The sequence below is a fragment of the Narcine bancroftii genome, chromosome 4, assembly GCF_036971445.1.
Source record: "Narcine bancroftii isolate sNarBan1 chromosome 4, sNarBan1.hap1, whole genome shotgun sequence".
In the NCBI taxonomy this organism is placed as follows: Eukaryota; Metazoa; Chordata; class Chondrichthyes; order Torpediniformes; family Narcinidae; genus Narcine; species Narcine bancroftii.
In genome coordinates this window covers 129,967,054-129,985,133 of record NC_091472.1, presented here as the reverse complement: position 1 = coordinate 129,985,133, position 18,080 = coordinate 129,967,054, and the positions used below count along the sequence as shown (strand labels likewise).

Here is an 18,080-nt window from a genome sequence, read left to right as displayed (position 1 = left end):
AATGAAGTTGCCCAAAAGATAAAGCTCCAGGCCGTCCGAGAAGGCCACCCATTATCCTTGTTAATATTTCGGTAATATCCTTCCAGAAAGGTCTCATCTTCACACACGACCTTGTATTTCTATCCAATATTTCAGGTTTTGATTTATGCAACTTCAGTGGTATGAGGTACAATTGGTGTTGTAGCGTGTGCACTACTGTGAAGTGTGGAAAGAAGCCACACACACAACGAGACAAAGTTGAAGACGGATCTATTGCATTGGCAGAGCTGCTTATATTCAGGAGTGACATCATGGCAGTGTCAATCTCCAACTGGACGGCATTCCCACCATTGCTCGCTGTTTCCCATTGTGCGGGTGGTCACCTGGGATGAAGGTCATTGTCCTCCACAGGGTCTGCCCTGACACCACATTTGTCTGCCATTTTGTGTACTGGATCATGTCCCAGTTAGTGGGCCCCTACATGACCCCCCACATATCTGGTGATCAGACCACTGTTCACTGCTTTCGGTGGCCTACCTCTGCGACGCAGGGTCTGCTGAGAGACCAGTTGGCTAATTCCAGGTGTGTTGGTTTGAGACAGTCAATCGTGAAAGTCTCTTCCTTTCTGTCGATATCCAGGACACATGTTGATCCATTATGCCTATCCGTTACAGAGGTGTTGGGTGTGCCCTCCTCCACACAAAAACATACTCACAGGTCCCTAAATCTTTGGGAACGTAGGTTTTGGCCTGGCCGTGCAGTGGAGGCTGCGGAGGTGCTAGTGTGCTCAGTTTTTCCCTCAGCTTAGTCAATGAGACCATGGGGTTCTCTGGACGGTATTACCAATGGTGCCCATATACCATCTTGGCTACAGAGGCGTTGAAGTCCTCTTTCAGCACAGTGCGGATCCCCAGGGTAACTCGTCCGCCTGGTTTGGACCCTTGAGTCAAGCCATCAAGGCTGCCTTCAGGTGCCTGTGGAACCACTCCGCCACCCCATTGGCCTGAGGGTGGTAAACAGTAGTTTGGTGGAGCTGAGTTCCAAACAACTTGGCCAACGCCGCCCAGAGCCCCGAAGTGTACTGTAAACCTCTATCAGAGGATGTATGCTCCGGGACTCTGAACCTCGACACCCAAGTGTTAATCAGCGCCTTGGCCCAGGTCTCGGTGGTTATACTGTCCAGTGGGACTGCTTTAGGCCACCTCATGGAGTGCCCCTACAATGTCAATATGGATATGGTTGAACTGACATCACGCTGGCTCGAAAGTCGGGGGTGCATTGAAGTGTGTCTGCACTTTGGACGTCTGGCAGAGCATGCAGGTCTTGGCCCACTGACTAACCTGTTTCTAGAGGCTATGCCAGACGAACATACTAGCCACCATTTTAACAGAAGTCCTGATGACTGGGTGTGCAAAGCTGCGCAATACATTGAAGACCTGCTGCCTCCACATTGCCGGCACGATGGGGGGGGTTTGCCAGTGGAGATGTCACAAAGGAGCATCTGGTTGCCAGAACTGATGGCGACATCCTCCAGCCTGAGTCTGGAAACTGCAGTTCTGTATGCCGGGATCTCAGGGTCTTCCTGCTGTGCCTGGGATAGGGCAGGATAGTCTATTCCCTGGGACATGGCCTGGATGGACTCAATTGCGGTGCAGAATAGAGCATCAGCCACCTCTTTGGTCTTACCTGCATTGTGTTGGATGTCCATAGTTAGTTCTGACATGTATGAGAGGTGTTTCTGTTGCCTGGCCGACCAAGGGTCAGATACTTTGAGGAAGGCCATGGTTTATGGTCCGTGAAGACCTCGAATTGCCTGCTTTCCAGAAAAGACTGGAAGTGCCTGACTGCCAGGTACAATGCCAACAGCTCCTGGCCAAAGCCCAGGGGTTGCCATTGACCTTTGATGAATTGTTCCAGTACGCCCCCTACCACTGTGCTGGAGGCGTCTACTCTGAGAGCGGTTGGCATCTTTGGCCTTGGGTGTACCACTAGAGTGGCATTGGCCAGAATGACTTTGGTTTTCTGGAATGTCTCCAAGGTCTCATTTTTCCAGGTAATGTCCTTACCCTTCCCTACCATGAGTATGAAATAGGGCCGTATGATGCGAGCTGCTGCTGGTATGAATTGGTGATAAAAGTTAATCATATTGGGTGAATTCTTGCAGCCCCTTCACTGTGTGGGGCTTGGCGAAATGTCGAGCAGCCTCTGCCTTTTCGGGCAGGGGTTTCGATCCGTGCCCATTGATCCGTTGCCCCAGGAAGTCGATCGTTTTCAACCCGAACTGGCACTTAGCGGGGTTTATAGTTTGCCCGAATTCCTGTAGCCGGGTGCATAATTGCTTCAGGTGGGCTGCATGCTCTGTGTTGTTGCATCTGGCAATGAAAATATTGTCCAAATAGATGAACACGAATGGGAAATTCTGACCCACTGCATCCATCAGCCTCTGGAAGCTCTGAGCTGCATTCTTAAGTCCAAAGAGCATTCTCATGAATTCAAAGAATCTGAAAGGGGTAATAATAATGGTGGTTTTGGGGATGACATAAGGATGGACTGAGATCTGATGATAGCCCCTGATGAGATCATCTTTTGAAAACACCCATGCCTCTTGTCAGTTAGCAGTAAAGTCTTGGCTGAGGGGCACAGGGTACCTGTTGGGTGTGGTGACCTCGTTGAAGTTACGACACTTTTGAAGTGTCACGACATGGCCTCTACCCTCTTGCTGCCTTTGGAACCATGTGCAGGGAGGAGGCCCACAGGCTGTCGGAACGTCGCACTATTCCTAGCTCTTCCATTTTTTAAAAACTCCCCCTTGACGAGGGTGAGCTTCTCAGAAGGAGGCAGTGCGCCCTGGTGTGGAGCAGGGGCCCTCAGTGAGGATATGGTGCCTTACTTCATGCTTTGGCTCAGCGGCAGAAAACTGTGATGTCACAAACAAAGGGAACTCCGCTAGGATCCCTGTGAATGTGCTGTTGGATAGCATAATGGAGTTGAGGGGGGAGGCAGGTAACTTGGCTTCCCCCGGGGCATGATTTGAAAAGTCCAGGCATGAACCAATCGCTGCTTTTTAAGATCAACTAGCAGGCAGTAGGCCCACAGGAAGTCTTCTCCCATGAGCAGTTGCAATGTCCACATAAACCAGTTGCTGCTGAAGCAGAGGAGGATGGAGCGGGTGTCAAACATTCGTATGGTGGTGCTGTTTGCTGTCCTTAGTGCCGGGCCTGGTTTGCTGTTCCAGGTGTCATACACGAGGAACTGCCTTCCTGATAGAGTCCCACATGTGGAGGAAGCCATCATGTTGGCCAACTGCCGCAGCCATGAATGATAGTTGGACATGGTGTTTCCCTGAAATGTGCAGGGTGGGTGGTATCGACGGGTCCCCGCATCCCATCGCTGATAATAATAGCAATACTGTTGGGTTGCCGGCTGTGTGCAGGACCTTGTGACCTACTCTACCGAGGAGCTGTTTTCCTTCTTCACTCTTCATAGCATGTCTGCCTGGGCTGCAACTTTTCTGGGGTTGCTGAAGTCTTCGTTGGCGAGCAAGAGTCAGATATCTTCAGGCAGCTGCTCCAGGAAAATCTGCTCGCAGAGCATGCAAGGCCTGTGTCACTCGGCAAGGGCGAGCATTTCGCTCATGAGGACAGATAGGGCCCTGTCCCCCAAACTGTCCATAAGCAGGAATTGGGCGGCGGGCTCGCGCCATGAAAGCCCAAAGGTGTGGGTTAATAGCTCCTTGAGGGCATTGTATTTGCCTTGCTCTGGAAGCTGCTGTAGGAAATCGATGACCCTTGCTGCTCTCTCCTGATCGAGCGAGCTCACCACGTAATAGTAACATGTATTGTCGGTGTTGATCTGGGTCTTGGCCTGTCTGAACCACACGTTGTGGCTGCAACGCCCAGAAAGTTGGCAGCTTCAACTAATCTGTGCGAAGAGCTGCTTGTTCCGTCATTTGTCTTAAGGTCACCAATGTAACGTCCACACTACTGAGAAGTGTGCAAAGAAGACACACACATAAAGAGTTGAAGTCTAAGACTGATCTATTGCACTGGCAGCTCTGCTTATATTCACTCCTCGCTGCTGACATTGGGAGCAATGCCATGGCAGCGCCAATCTCGATGGGCGGCGTTCCTGCCATTGCTTGCTGTTTCCCCTCGTGTGGGGTGTTTACTGCTGTGGGGTCGGCATGTTTGCCGGCCATTTTGTGTACAGGGTCGCATCCCAGTTAGCAGGCCGCTACAATGTAAAAAAAATTATATTGCACATCTGTATCTTGCATTTATAATTTATGTCATGCTATCCAAACACCAATCAGACCAACATTTTTCCATTATTGCAACACCTAAATCCGACACCAATCTCTCTTTCGATCTCTGAAAACCTGCTTTTGCACTTCCATTCTGGAGAGCATAATACATCTTGGTTATGAATTTTGGTGTATTCCCCAGCTAAGTCATTTGTTCCATTTCTCTAATTTCAGGTGTGGCCAAATTTAGCCACCATCTTTCTCTTAGGAATGATCTTAACTGGAGAAAACAAAAGAAAGTCCCATTAGCTACTCCATATTTATTTCTTAATTGTTCAAAAGTCACAATAGATCCCTCCATGTAACAATTATCAATATATCTTATTCCTTTGTCATACCATGAAGTTAATATTTTGTTACTCAGATTCATAGGTAGCAATACATTTTACATAATGATATACCTGCTTTTTTTTCCCCAACACACTCTTTTATTCTTGCCATATTCTCATCATATGTATTAATATAGGGTTATCCATCTTTTTTGTTATTAACTTAGTATTCGATTTCTAAATAAAATTCTTCAGTGCTTCTTCTATTGAATTTAATCCCATTTGGATCCAAGAAGGGGGATTGTCTTCTTCAAAAAAGAATAATAAAAATCTTGCTTGTGCTGATATATAGTGTTTCTTAAAGTCCTCCTAATTTATAATCCAATGTCAACTTTTCCAATGAAATTCTAGGCATTTTATAATTCCACAGGAATGGTCTCCTGTAATTATTCAAAAATTTAAAGAAATTTTTAGGTAGTGCAATAGGCATCAATTAAAAAAGATACTGTAATTTTGGCATCACATTCATTTTACTACAATTTACTCTTCCCACCAGAGTAATTGGCAGATCTTTCCATTTCTGTAAATCTTTCTCTTTTTAAAAAAAAACAATTAGTGTAATTAAATTTATGTAAGTTCTGCAAATTTTTCTGTCATTATTCCTAAATATTTGATTTCATCAAGCTTCCATTCAAATCTACTGTAGCCATCTGCTACAAAGAAACACACACACTCGCGGTGTGGGAGGTTAAACCCTGACTTTATTGAGGCTGGAAATGTGCTTTTTATATAGTTGGAGTTCCCACCGTTTAGTTGATTGGCTGACATCAGTTGCGTGAATAACAAAAACAGGATTCCTACCTGCGGGAACATTCTTGCATATGAATACCCTTCTTCCCAGCCTGCTGTGGCTCTGTTAGCTGGGCAGCCTGGCCAGCGTCAATTTAGGGCTGCTGGTCTTGTACTGCCCTAGCTTCCAACCGAACCAGTTCGCTATGCTGGGGTCGCGTTTGTGAGTTATGCCGCTGTTTATTACTGCGCGTTGTGCAGGCCCGATTTCTGTGGTTGCAGGCCGCCACATAACCCCCATCCCCCAGAACCAGTGCCACAGTTCATAGTGCCCATGGATGCAGTCCACAATGTCTTTGGCAGTCTGCCTCTGCTTCAAGGTGCTGGTGTCTCCACAGGTTGTGTCAGGCCTGTGTGTGTCAGCTTGAGCCGGTCTGCAGTGAAAACCACTGGTTTGCCACCAATGTCCAGTTTGAAGGTGGCCCCATTGTTCCGGACAACGCGGAAGGGGCCTTCGTAGGGCTTCTGTAGCGGTGGACAGTGTGGCCCTCTGCGCACAAACAAATACTCACAGTTTTTGAGGTCTTTGGAGATGTTGAACTTAGCTTGCCCATGTCTGGAGGGTGGGGTCGGAGCCAGGTATTCGACCTTTTCACGCAGCCTGTCCAGGAAGGTGGTTGCATCCTCCTGCTGACTTCTGGCCGGTGAGACAAAATCCCTGGGGACCACGAGTGGAGTTCCGTAGATGAGCTTGGTGGAGGATGTGCGGAGGTCTTCTTTTGGTGAGGTACAAATGCCCAGCAGTGCCCACAGCAGTTCGTCCACCCAGTTGGGGCCCTTGAGTCTGGTCATAAGGGCAGCCTTGAGGTGGCTGTGGATGAGCTGCACCATCCCGTTGGACTGCAGGTTGTGCTGTATACTGTCGTGTGGTGTAGCTGAGTGCCCCACAGGTTGGCAACGTTGGTCCACAGGCTGGAAGTGAATTGTGTGCCTCTGTCGGAGGTTATGTGGTGTGGTAGTCCGAACCTTGCTACCCAAGACGAGAGGAGTACCTTGGCGCAGGACCTGGTGATGTGTCAGCTGGGGGGGGGGGATTGCTTCTGGCCACCGGATGAAGCGGCCAACCAACATGATTAGGTAGTGGAAACCCTATGAGACTGGTAAGGGCCCCACTATGTCCACGTGAATGTGGTCAAACCTTTGTTCCGTTGGCTTGAAAGGCTGTGGGGGGACCTTGGTGTGCTGTTGTACCTTGGCTGCTTGGCACTGCATGCATGTCTTGGCCCACCCGCTGACTTGTTTCTACAATCCATGTCACACATACTTGCTGGCCACCAACCAGACCATAGTCCTGATCGATGGATGTGCTAACACATGAATGGAGAAGAAAACTCATCGCCTCCATACGGTTAGGACAATAGGTCGAACCTGTCCAGTGGCCACGTCACTCAGTTGGGTAGGGTTACCTGTGCCGACTGGGGTGTCCTGAAGCTGCAGCCCCATGACGGCGGTCCTCTACTTAGGTATCTCGTCATCCTGCTGATGTGCCTCCACCAGTGCCACGAAGTCCAGTCCATTGGCCAGAAAGTGGATGCTCTGTCTTGACAAGGCATCCGCGACCACGTTATCTTTTCCTGAGATGAGCCTCATGTCAGTGGTGTGCTCCGAGAAAACCCTTCCCTCGAGGAAGTACCGGAAGTGGCAGATGGCTACATGCAGCGCCAGTAGCTCTCTGTCGAAAGCACTGTACTTTAGTTCTGGGAGCCGCAGATACTTGCTAAAGAAAGCTAGCAGACACCAACTTCTTTCTTTCTGCTGCTCCAGAACCCCACCAATCGTTGTTCCTAAGACATCGACCGTGGGCTTGTGCTGATATATAGTGTTTCTTAAATTCCTCCTAATTTATAATCCAATATTAACTTTTCCAATGAAATTCTAGGCATTTTATAATTCCACAGGGTGCATTTGGCCTGAGGTGGGCCAGGAGCACAGCGTTAGCCAGGGCTTCCTTTGCTTCCACGAACTCTCATGCGGAGTTGTTGTCCCAGGTCAAGTCCTTCATCTTGCCAATCATCATGGTGAAAAGTGGGCGTATCACTCAAGCAGCTGCAGGGATGAACCTGTGATAAAAGATGACCATCCCCATGAACTCCTGTAGTCCTTTGGCCATACTGGGCCTCAGGAAGATGCTGATGGCCTCCATCTTGCTGGGTAGTGATGTGGCTCCATCTTCGGTAATCCTGTAGCTCAGGAAGTCAATTGTGCTTAGTCCAAATTGACATTTGGCCAGGTTGAAGTAAGGCCAAATTCACTTAGGCAATTGTAGAGGTTTGGGATGTGTTATAGGTGTTCCTGCCAGGATGTCATCAAATAGACAAAAGTGCAGCCCAGGTCTCGGCCCACCATGCCCATCAGTCGCTGGAAGGTCTGTGCCGCATTATGAGCTCAAATAGCATCCTCTGGAACTCGAGCAGCCTGAGTGGAGTAATGATGGCCATCTTGGGGAAGTCATCAGAGTGCACTGTGATTTGGTGATACCCTCAACCAAGTCCACTTTGGAGAAGATTGTCACTCCATGCAGGTTTGCTGCAAAGTCCTGGATTCGAGGCGCGGGGATAACAATCCAGAGTGGTGGCCTCGTTGAGCTGGTCGTAGTTGCCGCACAGTCTCCAGCCCCCAGATGCTTTAGGCACCATTTGCAGGGGTGAAGCCCATGGACTGTCCGACTGCTGAATGATGCCCAACTCCTCAAGTTGAGGAACTCCTCCTTGGCCAGTCAGAAATTCTCCAGGGGAAGTTGCCTCACCCTTGCATGGAGCGGTGGACCCTTGGTAAGGATGTGATGGGGTAAGGATTGCTGGGAACTCGGCTAGCACCTAAGAGAACTCGTCGTCTGACATGTGGACGGAGTTAAGGTGCAATGCTGGGAGCCCAGTGCCCCTCAGTGTGAAGGTTTGGAAGGTCTCCGTGTGTACGAGTCTCTTGCCCTTAAAGTCCACTAGGAGGTTGTGGGCCTGCAGGAAGTCCACTTCGAGGTGTTGTTGTTCCACTGCAGCCAGTGTGAACTCCCACAAGAAGTGACTGCCTCCGAACTGCAGCTTGGCCTATGAGTGTCATAGGTCCATATGCTACTGTTGTTGGCAGCCCTCAATGCGGGGCCTGCTTGCATGCATCTAGTGTCCAACCTCATTGGGGGATTCACACTGACCTCCGCTCCTGTATCCACCAAGAAATGTCTTTTGGACAGGCAGTCCCATGTGTACAGGAGGCTCCCTAGATGGCCAGCTGCCGTGGCCATCAACGATGGCTGGTCCTGTAGTTTCCCTGAAACTCACAGGGCAACTGGCATTGGTGGGCCTTGATGCCCCATTTTTGGTGGTAGAAACATGATATTTCCTTGGACTCATCCCTGTCTCTTTCCTGCTGCTCCTTTCCTCGGCCTGCCTTGGTCTGGTTGTGAGCCTTCTTGACCAGCCCCACAGGAGCTGAGCATTTTTGTTTCTGCTTCCACAGAATGTCTGCCTGTGCTGTGACTTTCCAGGGATCGCTGAAATCTGTGTCAGCCAGGAGCAGTTGGATGCCCTTGGACAACTGCTCCAAGAATGCCTGCTTGAACATGATGCCAGATTCTTCATCTCCCATGAGGGCCAGGTTCTCGTTCATGAGTGCTGACGGAGATCTGTCCGCAGCCATGCAGGTGGAGCAGCTGTGCCCCTTTCTCACCACGGGAGTCCGAAGGTTTCGGTAAATAGCTCTTTGAAGGCAGTGTAAGTGCCTTCCCATGATGGCCTGTGGATGAAGTTGACCACTCTGTCTGTAGTCTCTGGATCCAGGGCACTGAACACGTGGTAGTACTGTGTGGTCTTAGATATGATGCCCCAAATCAGGAACTGAGCCTCAGCCTGGTTGAACCACATGCCGAGCTGAACTGTCCAGAAGGTCAGGAGCTTGAGGCCAACTGCACTGATCACTGCTTTATTATCTATTGCTGGGTTTAGATTCCATCTAAACTGTCGGGATCACCAATTGTAGCCGACTGCTACGAAGAAACACACACACTCGCAGTGTGGGAGGTTTAGCTCTGACTTTATTGAAGCTGGAAATGAGCCTTTTATACAGTTAGAGTTCCCGTTGTTTGGTTGATTGGCTAACATCAGCCGCATGAATAGCAAAAACGGTATTCCCACCTGAGGGAACATTTTTGTACATGGATACCCTTTTTCCCCAGCCTGGTGTTGCTCCGTTAGCCTGGCCAGTGCTATTTTATGGCTGCTGGTCTTATACGCCCGAGCTTCCAACAGCACTAGTTCACTAGGCTAAGAGTTGCTTTAGTGAGTTATGCCGCTGTTTATTACCGCGCATTGTGCTGGCACGATCTGCATGGTTGTGGGGCGTGTAAGGTAAAACATCATGAGATGGGAATGTGTAGGGAGTTACCCTGTACAGGGCAGTAACAAGAAGGGGAGGTGTCCTTGTACTCCTGTTAGGTAAAACATCATGAGATGGGACCGGAGAAGGAGTCACCCAGTACTAAGGAGTAACAGAATGCATCCTTGTACTTACAAGATAAGAGAGACATTGATGGATTGAGAGGCAGGAAGCTAGCAGGGAAAGGATAGCAACAGTTTTAGTCATTGGACAAGTAATGATATGATGATGTTCTAAACATGTATCCAAGGGTATAAAAAAATCACCATTTTGCTGATAACGGCAGAATGCATTCTCCGACTAACTTTGTTAGTCGCAAGTGTTACAATCCGGTAATAAAGAACAAAGAACCCTGATTTCGACTCAGTCTGGTGTTTGTCTCACTCATTCATGAACAATGCAGACCTAACAATTTGGTGACCCCGACGTGATGGGTGAGTGAACACTGGACGACGGTTTCTGTTTTTTCTGACAATCATCTCAGCCGGCTGATAAAAAGGTCCAGAGAAGCCTGTTTTAACAAAATACTCTTTTTTTTTTTAAAAATCTTTATGATTGTCAGTAAGAACTGGAGATCGGACAAATTAGACGACCACAATTGAAGGTCGCATGCCAGGATTGTAACACGTAAGTGATTACAGACAAGATAAAAGTCCTTAAGGTGTTTGAATGACATTTATTAAGTGCTTCGCAAGAAACTACTAGAGTTTAAAAGTCTTTATTGTGTCGTTGCAAAGTCCAATAGAGTGAGAAGGTGGTCTATAAACAATTGAGGACCTGAGTTTTCTGCCCTAAACTGGTTATTAAGAGGAGAAATCTCCCACGTGAAGGTTGGGCTTTGAAAGAAAACAAAGGTTCAGGCTTATTGGCCTCAATTGTATCTGAGAGACTGACTTATAAATGTCCGGTAGGTATGATAATGTCTGTACACTTGAGAAGTTAAGAATTTATTTCCCCAATTCGCCGTGGTGGAATACCACAGCAGACACTAGAGACCTTGAGACAACAAAAAAAGTACTCAGGGACGCCTGCCTGGTGAACAAGAACGACGACAGAAGGCTGCGACAGCTGTGTCCGGATCAGGTAGGAGATATTAATGAAAAAGTTGACAAACTCCTAAGAGACACCCAGTTTATTCGAAATACTTTTGATAAGTTAAATGAGGGTATTCCCAACATCACCAAGGAGATAAAGTTACGTAAATTCATAGATTGGTACAGGGAAACAGGACAAAAGTATAGCCCAAATATTTGGTTTTCTAGTTGTAATTTAACTTTCAGACCCCTTTGGGAAAACAGAGAGTGGAAAACGAGCAATCAGAGTATACAGGACAGTCTGAAGTCAATTGGAGGACAAGACTTAGAGACTGTTCTTTTAAAAGATATTAGTCATCCAGCTTGCAAGGAGACATTTTTAAAAGCAATTTTCGTTGACATAGATCCCCTAAACGGACAAAAACCTAAATTAAAACAGGCATTAGAAAGCGGTCCCGCAGCTATGGCTGTACAGTTGCCTGCTAAGACTTTTGACCAAGTTATTAAGGAAATTAATCAGGAATTAGAGGAGCGAAATACCAGTAATGCGGCATTGGAAAAACAAAAAATGCTCCGAAAATGTGTAGACCGCTGGAGGAAGAGGGGTTGGTTACCCGGGGGCACTGAGATGTTCCTGACAGGTGAGGAAAAAAAAATTTTAAAACGTAGAGGCTTAGATAAGCTGGAAGAAACAAAACACAGAAGGGAAAGGAAAAGTGCCTGTTTCCAGTTTCCAGCCACGAAGTGTCCGGGTTTGCTCTCTCCCTCCCTCCTTTCACCCTCCCCCCTCTCTCTTCTCTCCCCCTCTCTCTCTTCTCCCCCCCCTCCTCTCTCACCCACTCCCCCTCCCAATCCCAATCTGTGGTGGTGCTGCCCTGAAATCCCCAGGTTGGGCAGGGCAGAGAAATACAATTTGGTTTTAATATTGTGCCCACAATTCCAGCTCCGCATCAAATGGGATCCTGTTTTATCCTCTCTCCCTCCCTTTTTCCCGCACCCCCACCATTGCGGGATCAGGGCAGACATTGTGGGCTGACGTGTAGCTCACTCGAGGTGGGAGGGAAGGAAGGAGTGATAGTTCCCAGTGGTGGGAGACCCAATCTGATCCAGACCAGTGATCACAGGATGAGAACCTTTTAAAACCTTTGAAACGAAAGTGTTAATCTGAAGACTTTTCTCCCAGTGGGGCCAGTGCAAGGCATTTTCTCTCTCTATCTCTTGTGCTCTGTGTATCTGCCTCTCTATCTCTTTCTCTCGCTATGCTCTCTCTCTCTCTCTCTCTCTCTCTCTCTCTCTCTCTCTCTGGCACCCCAGATGGGACACTGGAGTCACGTCCCTTATATTCAGATATTGAGACACTGGGGTGTGACAAGAACCACGGGAATAGGGACACATCAGACGAGGTACAGGCCCCTTTAATAAAAATAGAAGGGGGAGTAATAGATGTAGAGACCCCTCTGGAGTCCAAGAAAATAGAAAAGGAGTTAGAGATACAGAAATGGAACATGAAAAAGGTTCAGGATAACATTAAAAACTTAAACAGAGATATTAATGTGCTGGGGCAGATCAGTGAGGATCAAAAAGAATTAATGGTAGGTGTATTGAAGGAAGTGGAAAAGATAACTACAACACTGTCAGGAGAAATTAAAGCTGAAGGAATGGTAATAGGAGTAAAGGACGAAAAGTGTAGTACAGATGAGGAAACGAGATACGATCCACCATGGGAGGAAAGTAAAAGGAAAAGACTCGGGAGGGAGAAAAATAGACATGCCTACCTGGACATAGTTAGAACAAAAGAGAAAGATGTGAAACAACTAAACTATGGCCGAAAAGATTATCTTAGAGATGAACGTGACCAATATACCTTTGACCCTGAGACATTGGAAGCTGATAGGGACAGTGACAGTGACGAAGAAGAGTCAGAACAAGGTGGGATAAATAAATGCATGCCAAGAGTAAAGAAGGAGCAGAAATCCCCAAAATTGAGATATCAATGCCCATTACTGATCACGGGACGGGGAACTCAAAAATATGTACCCTGGTCACGAATGGACTTAGAGAGTTTAATGAAAAAACTACCTCCGTTGAGTAATGGGGCTAGTCCATGGATTTCTTGTTTTGAGCGAGAAACCTGCCAAGAACAATTAGCACTCGCAGATGTCAGAACTATCATGATAAAATTAAAGGCAGAAGGGGCCCTGAAGCAAATAGAGAAAATTGTAAGAAGCAGTAAATTGGGGGATGAAATAGAATTTAACCCACTTTGGAATAAATTTTGGGAAGCACTTAGAGAAACATTTCCTACACCCTATAGTTTGGATGCCTTGGTAACCCTTCAACTAAAGGAAGGAGAGACTGCACACGAGTATTTCACTCGAGCATGGGACTTATGGGAAACAGGGACTGGAGAAAGACCCGACCACAGCCCCTTAGGAAGGGCTCACTTTCGTAATGGGATAATAAACGGACTACCTGCTACGGTTCAAGCAAAATTAAGGGACATTGTGGGAGTAGAGACAATGTCAGAGGATTTGTGGAAAAGACACCTGACACATGCAATCAAACGACATCGTCAATCAGAGCATGCTAAGTCAGAAAGTGCGTCCCAGAAGGAGGTGGACAAAACAACCGATAAATTGGTGAGAGCCATAGAACATATAGGGGTTAAATTAGCGGCCCAACAGATAGTCCCACAGGTCATGGGGCCAGTGATAAATCCGGGACCCCAAGTAAGAAATGGTTGGGAAAGACAGCTAGGTACAATGTATAGAGGGGAACATGCAGTATGCTGGTACTGCCAAAATCCTGGACACTACCAGCGGAACTGTCCGGAGGCTGGGAGAGCAAGGGGAAAAAGATTACCCTTTATGAGAGGCTATCGGGGAAGAGGAGGAAACTTAAGAGGACAAGCAAGGGGTAGGGGTGGACACATTGATGGGCCCCAGAGAATCGGGGGGTGGCAGAGTGATCAACAAGTCCAGGCACCTCAGTGTAATGACTATATTGAGGAAGGTGCTGAATTTGATTATTGAAGGTGCCCTGGAGAATCAAAAATCACGCCTCCCTGGGAGCCACCAAAAATTTGGGGGACGGTAAATGGAGAAAAAATTGAATTTATGGTTGACACAGGGGCAGCAGTTACGACAGTGATTAAAAAACCCCCAGGGAGCACATTTTCGGGCAAAACATTATCTACAATAGGATTCTCCGGGATAAGGGAAACACAGCCCTATACAGATAACATCGACATGACATTTGGACGACAAAGGGTTAAAACGCCTGTCCTGGTTGTGCCAAGTTGCCCCATTAATTTATTAGCAAGGGACATTCTTACCAAACTAGGAATAACCATACAATGTTCTGAGAAGGGCCTTCGGTTAACATACCCAGGGGATACAATAAGAAGGGGAGGACAGTTTATAGTAATGACCCCATCTAACGCTTCAGAAGTATTTTCTGGAGTCGGCTACTGTATGATGAACCAGGCCCAGGGCTGATTAAACAGTTTTTTGAGTGGAGGGCCAGTATTCCTCGGTATGGGGATTACCATTATCCACTAGATCCTATGCATGTTACATTAAACTACACCATCCACCCGGACCAGGAATATGAGGAGAGGTGGGACTCTCTAAAAGAAGGGAAGACAGAAACGATACATTGTCCATTTATCTTTGTAGGTAAGGAGGGAATAGCTGCTATGGTTGTCATGACAGAAGAACAAATGGAGTGGTTCTGCTTAGGAGTAGAAAGTGTGCCTCATGTGACCTTGGGTATTGACAAAGATCATCACGCTCGACAGCTGGGTCCGATGGTAAAGGAAGCGATAGGGTGTGAATACAGGCAGACAGAAATCCCGGGATATTCCACCTCGGAGGGAGGAAAATTTGTCAGACTGAATATTGAAGCATGGGACCAGGTAGTGAATGAGAAAGTAGAAAGAGACCGAGCCATAGAAGGAGAAATGCAGACCTAACAGGCGCCACACTACTAACTTTTTGAAATTTTTCAAAATCAAAAATTTTCAATGGCATTATCTTGCTCTTGTTCATATTTATTTTATAACCTCATATTTTTCTAATGTTGTTTGTAATTTTATCAAGGATTCAGTTGGGTCAGACATATATAACACATCATCAGCAAATGAACTAATTCTATGTTCTTCCTGTCAAACTTTGAAGCCCTTAATATCCAGATTTTTCCTTATAATCTTCACCAGTGGTTCAATAGCAAGGATAAAAAGTGCCTGAGACAGAGGACAACCCTGTCTACTCAATCTACTCAAGGGAAAAACTGCTGACATCTGATTATTAGTTATAATTTTAACTGTGGTTTATGATAAAGAATTCTTAACCAGTTTATAAATTTTCTGTCTATACCAAATTTTTCCAATGTTTTAAATAAGAAAGACCATTCTAATCAATCGAATGCTTTTCTGCATCAAGAGAGATGGTTATAATTGGATTCCACTTTGATTTTTACCATATTTATTATATTAGTCTATTTAGGCCATTTGAGGAATGTCTTCCTTTAACAAATCACACCTGATCTGTATGCATTAATTTCAGTAGATATTGTCCCAGTCTGTTAGCTAATGCTAATCAGTGTTGAGGAGTGAAAAAGTCTATATGATGAAGTTTTTAATGGGTCTCTATCTTTCTTCAGTAGCACTACAATTATAGGAAAAGAGAAAGTTTCCAGGAGGGTCTGGATTTCCACCACCCAGTCTATTACATTTATCATAAGAGATATCAATATATCTTTAGATGTCTGTAGAACTTGGGAGAAAACCCATCTTCCCCTGGAGATTTGTTAGCTTATAAAATACCCAAGGTTTTCTTGATTGCTTCTCTTAAGAAAGGCATCTAAATCAATTTGTTCTCTATCTTCTAATTTTGTAAGTTCAACATTTGTTAAAAATTCATCCATCTCATTTTCATCTCCTGATAATTCTGATCTGTATAGTTTCATAGAATATTGTCTAAAAATATTATTTTTTTATTTTTATGTTATAACATTGGCCTCTGTTTTTATTGCATTTATCATTCCTCTGCCTTTAACTGCTAAGATAAAGGTTAAATATGTGTTCTCCTAATTCATAATTATTTTTTGGTTTTTATTTTTTTTTCCATTCTATACATTTGTACTGTAATGTGTTATGTTTCAATTTTTTATTCTCTAACAGTCTATATTTTTCTTGTGACCCTGTTATCTGATATTCTTTTTCCAATTTCATTAAATCTTTCTCGAGACCATCTAGCTCTGTAGCATATTTTCTCTTAAGATTTTTTGTATAATAATTTGTCCTTTTCGATATGCTTTAAACATATCCCATATTAAAAAGCTATTATCAGTAGAAGAAAAGTTAGTTTCACAGAATAGTTATATCTGTCTCTTAATAAGCTCATAAAAGTCCTTTCTTTTAAACCATTTTTCCATTATTGCAATAGTTAAAGTTAATGGTGAATGATCTGCTAGAAGTCTCGCCAAATATTCTGTTTTTACCACTCTACTTTTTAACTGGACAGACATTATAAACAAATTAATCCTTATATGTGAATCATGTACCCTTGTGGAGAATGAATAATCTCTTTTCTACGGGATTAAGCTGCCTCTATATATTAATCAAATTTAAATCATTCATAAATGATAGTGTCATTTTTGCAGCTTTTGTCCTTGTCACTGTTCTGGCTGATTTATCCAGTATTGGATCTAGACAGAAACTGTAGTCTCCTCCGACCAGTACATTTTGTCTTCTCTCTGCTATTTTTAAAAAGATATCTTTCATTAAGGCTTCATCGTCATAATTTGGTGCATATATGTTCATAAATGTCCATAATTCTGCATAAATTTTACAATGTGTCATTACAAATCTTCCAGCTTTGTTAGAAAGTGTCTCCTCTATTATTATTGGTATATTTTTGTTAATTAGAATCGCTACTCCTCTTGCTTTTGAGCCAAATGAAGACAATATTATTTGTCCCACCATCCTCTTTTTAATTTAGCATGTTCCAATTTGTTAAAATACATTTCTTGTAGAAAGACTACAACTGCCTTTGATTTTTTTAAGTGTGCCAAGAGCCGCCTCCTTTTCACCAGGCTGTTTACACTGTCCTCTTCCTTAAGGCTGTGGATCACAGAGCTCCCTCTGTGAACCTTATGGAAGAAGCATGGCATGTCTTGTCCTGCTCCATTGTGCAGACTCTTGAAATCTTGAAGAACTCAAGAGTCAAATAGTGCAGCTTGCCAGCTCTTCACCTCTTGGAGTTCGTCACTCACATCCACCCTCTCAATTGCAGAAGGAGATGTTGCTGCAGGTAATTCTGGAGTTTGCTTAATTTTCTCTGCCACTCTCTTAATCTCCAAACACCTTTGTGGATAAAGAATCTCTTGATGTTCTCATTGGTTGCTTCCCACCATTTCATTGGGGAATCAAAAAAGGATTGCACAGTTTTCCAACTAGTGTACTCCTTTTCAAAACAAAAACCCAAAAATAAAAGTACACCTCAGACAGAAGTTCAAGACCTGATGAAATAATAGTCTAAAGATTATAAAACTTATTGCAAAATGTCTTCTATGTTACTGCTCAAATGATCTTGCAGGTGCCATGCACAGAATCCAAGCACAAATCTTGTTGGAAGCACAGGCCAGCCTGCTTTTTGTTGACTTTAATTGTCCTCAGATATTTTATGAAAAAGACTACCAAGGGCACAAGAAACTCTCTCAATCCTGCTTACCATTAATTACTCTCAGATATTTTATGAAAAAGACTACCAAGGGCACAAGAAACTCTCTCAATCCTGCTTACCATTAATTACTCTTTGCTGTTCTGTTAGATTAACACTTTCTCACTGCATCCCCATATCTTTTTTGTTTTTCTGAGCATATATAAATTTCATCTACATTATCAAAAATAATTATTAACTGACTATCCAAAGTTCTTCAAGGCTACAGAATTTCAAACATTTGAGTGAAGAAATGTCTCTTCAGCCCCTTTAACACTTGCAAGTAATCCCAGGAATTAACTACCAAATGGCCTTTAATGTGTCTAGTGTGAAAGTAAAATCAGCTCAACCCCAGCCAGAGGAAGAAAATATTAAAATGATGGTATAAATTTTGCCATAGGAAAGTTGCAGCAGAGGTGGGGGGGGGGAAGAGAGAGAGAGAGAGGAAATAAATAGCAATAGTGGACAATCTTTAAACAGTGTGGTAAAGTTGGTAGCGCTATTGCGCACAATTTATAAACACTGTGGGGAGAAAGCAATGGCGGATCTCACTTCC

The 18,080-nt window shown here is 45.0% G+C and overlaps 1 protein-coding gene across 1 annotated transcript in view; it reads right to left on the bottom strand.

Moving 5' to 3' along the window:
- Positions 1–18,080, bottom strand: part of grk3 (G protein-coupled receptor kinase 3) — a 349,456-nt gene that overhangs the window by 177,489 nt on the left and 153,887 nt on the right. The window lies entirely within an intron of this gene.